Consider the following 6,000-nt stretch of genomic DNA (forward strand, 5'->3'; position numbering starts at 1 on the left):
AAAACTCTTCAAATTCTACATCGGTTGATTGAAGACCAATGTAGAAACTTTTCCATTCGTGCCCATTCTATATCGGTTTAGCGATAAACGATGTAGAAAATCTGCTCATACTACATCGATTGGACGATAAACGATGTAGAAACCTTTCATTTTCTACATCGGTTGATTGATAACCGATGTAGCCACGTTACCATATCTAGTCATTTTACATCAGTTGAACTATAACCGATGTAATAACCTTTCATTTTCTACATCGGTTATTAGCCAACCGATGTAGAAACCTACCCATTCAACATCGGTTGCAGCTACACAACCGATGTAGAAAAGCCGCCCTTCAAAGACGGTCATAAAACCAATGTTGTGATTCAACGACCCCGATTTACAACCACGCGTCATAACCGATGTAAAAAGGTCGTTAGAACCGATGTAGAAGACTTTTTTTTTAGTAGTGAGATCTCATGCTGAATTGCAGGCGACCTTCCTTTTTTCACTCATTTTAACCATCCCAGACACAAAGTCATCAATTCCAGGGAAGAAATCTAACTTGCTTTCAACAAGAACGGTCAGGTTCTCTCCTATTTGAAACATAATGGATTAATAACAATAGTATTCAGAAAATAATTAAATTACTTATTACTTGAAATGATGAAATATAAGCAAAAATTGGGGATCTAGCAAGGTTGGTTAACCTAAACTTACAATCATGTGTTTCAACATACAACTAGCATATTAAGAGCAACAAATCTTATATAATGTCTATAAGATCCAAATAGAATATAGGCATAATCTAGCACTATAAAAATCACATTTTGGTGAAATATACTATCAAATGTTGTTCGGCTCTGAACTTGGATGTTGGTAAGGCTAAAGAACAAGAATCCACAAACTTGAAAATTTGCTAGTTTTAGCATTTTCAAATTTTCATTAATCACCCCTTATTCCATTTGTATTTCCCGAAATAAAAAGTTCGATTGAGCAAGTAATAACTTCTAAAATTGAGATAGAGTGAGGGGATAGAGCTTAAGCTATATAGTCATCATGCCTACTGTAAAAAAATAAAATAATCAATTCCGCAATCATAATGGTAGTTTTCCATAGAGCCATTGGACTAGAGGGATCATATTTGTCAACTTGGTTAACAAAAAGCTTTAACTAGCACTTCAAAGGCATAGAAGGCGAGCACACTCACAAAATGATTGAACCATTGCCTTTCTTGAAGCCCATCAACGTCCAAGAAGCCTCTTTCCGCAAGCATCAGTCTATCATTCAATGCTCGCATTTTCATATCTATAGAACGATCTGAAGTTTCTTGCAATCTCAGTTTCTGCATTTCATAACAAAGACAAGTACATGAAAACATAGCAAGTAATAGTAACTGTGGTAAACTTAAATTATAAATAATACTAATACTCGAAAACCCATTACAGTTTTGATTTTACCTTTGATTCATCATTAGCTTGTTTGGCAACAGAAGCAAATTCTTGAATCGAAGTATTAAGTGGATGTATAGAAATTTGCTTGTCTAACATATAGGAACACTTCCAACGAAGCCATAGCAGTGCAACATTAAAACTGAATGATTGATAAATTTTTATTCAATTCACCCCACATTTTACTCTCTGCCTCGCCAAATTTTTAGCCTTCTATTCCTCCCTAAAAAAGTAAACGTTTTAAATTCAGTTTGGGATTGTTAGTAACTTCTTATGTCATTTGCTTTATTAATATTAATAAAAACAACCATTATGGTTTGACCTCAGCAGAACATGAATGTTAAACCTTGAATCTAAGAAATCATTTAATGGCCTAATCTAAGAAACCATGAATGTTAAACCTTTATTAACCTCAGCAGAACATAAATGTGTTTCAAACTCTGAACTAGTCCATTAAATGCCCCAAAGGATACATTAATAAATTAAAATCGAGCGGCACAACTAGAGCAAATACATACATGTGATATTTGATATGTTGGCATGACATTTTCTCAAATCATATGAAACCCTTTTAGATAATATCAACGAGGTATGTACATTGTCCATAATATACATCAATCAGATGGAACCCCTGCATGTTGCACAAATGGAGCAAAATCAGAATCAACACCATTGAGCCTTCGAGTCTGCAATCAAACAAGATGAAACCTGCTAAGCAACAAATATGTGATCTTTCATCACCATTAATTTATTTTGAAAGATAAGTTGTATTTTTCTTACTTTCAAATTTGTTTTCCTTAATAAAAAAGAAAATTGGCACCAGTGAGATGAAAAAGGGAAAACAATAAATATGAATCTATTAAAACTTATAAAGGCATATATAGACAGTAAAAAAGTAAGAGAATGATATCATCTTTGTTGAATAAAAATAAGAGAACAAGGAAAAGGTTTGAAACATAGTTGTAACTTGCAAGAGAATTAGTAGTTAAGTACAGCTAAAGATAACTTCATATATGTAAAAATGACCATTGGCCAGTAGACTAAAAGTCTTACATTAATTAAATACCAGGATCAACAATATTCAAAATAATATCCAAATGTAGATTTGCACATGCACGTATAATAACTTCAAATACCTGTTTTATGACCTCAAGAAGGAGATGTTGTAGCTGGGGAGTTGAGCCAGCAAAGAAACCGAGCCCTTGAACAGCACAGTCTACATTGAGGTATACTTGACTAATATATACTGTAATAATCAAAACATACCACCAATAGATATTGAGCAATAAATTGGATACCAAATCCGGTATGCTTAGAAAGACTTGTGGGAAACTTATTTGAACTTATACCTTATTTTAATAGACTTTTATTAAAACTTATCAACTTATTTCGAAACATTCCATGATTAAATTTAAACAGAAACTCTAATGTTACGAGAAATTATTAAATTGTTTAACTAGACACAAATTAGATATGATCAAAACCTATTTTTTTAACTGAGATATGGTCAAAAACCTGAACATCTCCAAAACTTGCAATCATCAGGGAAGATACTTTTCAGGTAAAAACAAATTCAAAAATTGAACCTTTACTTGCTCTATTTTTCTTTTTTCCTTAAGTTTAATTTATATGCAGTAGTGGAGTACCAATATTTTTACACAAATGTTCAACAAGAAAAAATTCTATTAAATACTAATGTAAAAAAAATTAACTAACAATATATATAAATTGATCTCTTTTTATTAATGATATAAACTAGTATAATTTAATTACAATACAGTAACATAGTAAAGCATCCAATCATAAATTGTTGTGTATGGTAAAATTGTTCTAAGAATTACATTTAAAGTGATTTTTAATTAATTGACAGTAAAAAAATTTCAACGAAAATAGGAAAAGACATTGTGTAAACTATCAATGAATATGCATGGACTATTTTCTGTAGCTTATTGTCAATTTTCTAACCGCAAGGGGAAAAAAATAATGCAATAGTTATAAAATAATAATGTCAATAAAGTAGCTAGCTTGTAACTAAAATAACAGATGCCTCCATAGCACATAGATGACCTAAATACATAAATTTTAGTCAAACTATACATTTGAAAACAAGGAGCCACAAAAATTCTCGGGTTCTATACCATCTTGCAGTTTATGGAGCAAATCATGGTGACTATAATTCTCATTAGCTCCTTAAGGATACAAGTACAACATTAAAAACAGTAAGATACCAAAGTAAAAGCATGGAATGCAAGGTACCTGCTAACATAGTTGCATATAAAAAGAACCTTGTAACTTTAGAGTAAGTTTCCATGGTACGCCTTAGAAATTAAAATGAAAAAAAAATTAAATTAAAAATGGAAAAGTAGCAAGCTAACCCAAAAATTAAAATGAAAACAAAAATTAAATTAAAAATGTTAACATCAAAATTAAAATACGAACACTTAAAATCAATCTGAAACCAAAATTTTCAAACTTCCTTGCTAATATAGAAATCACAACCAAAAATTAGAAATCATAGAGCAAAAATAAATATAGATTTGGAAATCAACAACTTCTCCAAATTGTCCCACGAATCTGCTCAAAACCCCTTGAAGCTTCGAGAACTTTGCTTCAAGATTCAAACGCCCTTCAAGTTGTGAACCCCATCTACACTTTAAAACACATTCAAGCTTCGAACCCCTTTCCCTCTCACATCGTACTCCTTCCCTCTCACATCGTACTCCTTCTCCTTCGCCTCCGTCTCGACAGATCTAGCTACCATCGCAAGTAAAGAGTCTTCTTCCCCCTCGTGTCGTATGCCTTCTCCTCTGCCCCCATCTCGACACATCTTGGCCTTGCCGTTGTCGATGGTGCCACTGCTCTCCACCTCAAAGTGGAGAAAGAGAGAACGGAGAAGATGAAGGTGCAATGCTTCTATAGCAATTGGCTCCATGAATATGTTTCATTGCGATGGAGGTGAAAGATGGAGAAACCCTAACACAAAAATGGTAGAGGTTGGCCCAGAGAGTGAGAGGGAGAGAGTCAAAATAGAGAGAGGCGCGAGAGAGTAGGGGAGATTTTAAAAACAATAAAAAATCTTCTAAGACGGTTTGCTAAAACCGTCTTAGAATGATATCCTTCTAATACGATTTTTGCAAAATCGTCTTAGAATAATTATATTTATTTACAAAAATATCATCGCGTTTCTTTCTAAGACAGTTGTTTATCAACCAACTTAAAATCAATGTCAATGTCGTAAAAACTAATTTTTCTTGTAATGTCTCATTTGAATTTTAATATATTTTCATATGAAGTTTAATTTCCATTTTCATGCTAAGAAAAAATTAATAATATAATTCATGTTAAAGAGAAATATGGAACCCAATTTTGTTGAAACTAATAAAAAAACTGATCGTGGATAGTAATGGGCTGACATAATTCTATTTATTGGAGCCTCTAGAAGGCTAGATAAGTTATGTCCTTATAATAGTTTAGAATTATTTAGTTAATTTATTATGAATTTTGGAATTGTAATATTTTAACACTTTTGTTTTATTGATTTTGGGCTTTTAATAAATTAAGACTGCTTTATGAAAGTTGTTATTAAATTCCATTCCCTTTTTACTTGTATGTAGGTGAGTCATAATTAACCCATGAACCAGATCAATTCAACCTAATACAACTATTTTTTAACAAATTGGATTGAGTCATCGAGTTGGTTTGAGTTCATTTTGTCAAACTAAAATATAACTAAGTTGAGTGTTGGATTAATGAGTATTAATTCATATTGATTCAATCCAATTCCATATATATATAATATTAATACTAAAATAATGATGATTCTAATTTTATTAGTATGCGACTATATGTAGGACATTCATTTTTTTTTTGTGATGGTGTTGAATTTGGATAATTGGACTTGTATTATATTTTAATTTAAAGATGCATTGAAGATTTTGATAACATGACTTATTTCTAATTATGCATGAGTTGAAGTGATATATTTGTGAATCATTCTAAACTTTTTACTCATTGTACTCTAGCATTTTGGTTTGGGTATGATTGTGCATGATTATTGTTAGCTAATGTGCTTTATATTTGAAACCCTTGATTTTGAATGGGTTGAACTAATTAAGTACTTTAGTTTTCTTATTTTTGCATTCTAAAAAAGTTCTTGTTTTTTTCACTTTTCAAAATATGTTCTTAGTTTAATTAGTCAATCCAAATACCAAGTCCAACCTTGATTAAGATTGAATTAATTAACTTGATTGAGATTGAATTAATTCAGTTGAGTCGCTAAAAAAAAAAACAACGATCTCAACCCTATATATCTAAGTTGAGTTTTAAATTTAACCAAACTTAAGGCAACTTGAACCATTTTTACATCCTTAACCCTCATTTTTCTTCATAGACAAATACACTTCCTCTCTCTACCAACTCACTTTCTGTCCACTAAAAAAGGCTCAACACATTGTACATACACAACACAACACTTGTCGCTCACTGCTTTTATCCACCAAAAATCACTTACACATTTTCGCATTGGTCGTCTCACCGCACACATGTTCATTACTGTTTAACTTTCACACTC

The sequence above is a fragment of the Glycine soja genome, chromosome 4, assembly GCF_004193775.1.
Source record: "Glycine soja cultivar W05 chromosome 4, ASM419377v2, whole genome shotgun sequence".
Taxonomy (NCBI): Eukaryota; Viridiplantae; Streptophyta; class Magnoliopsida; order Fabales; family Fabaceae; genus Glycine; species Glycine soja.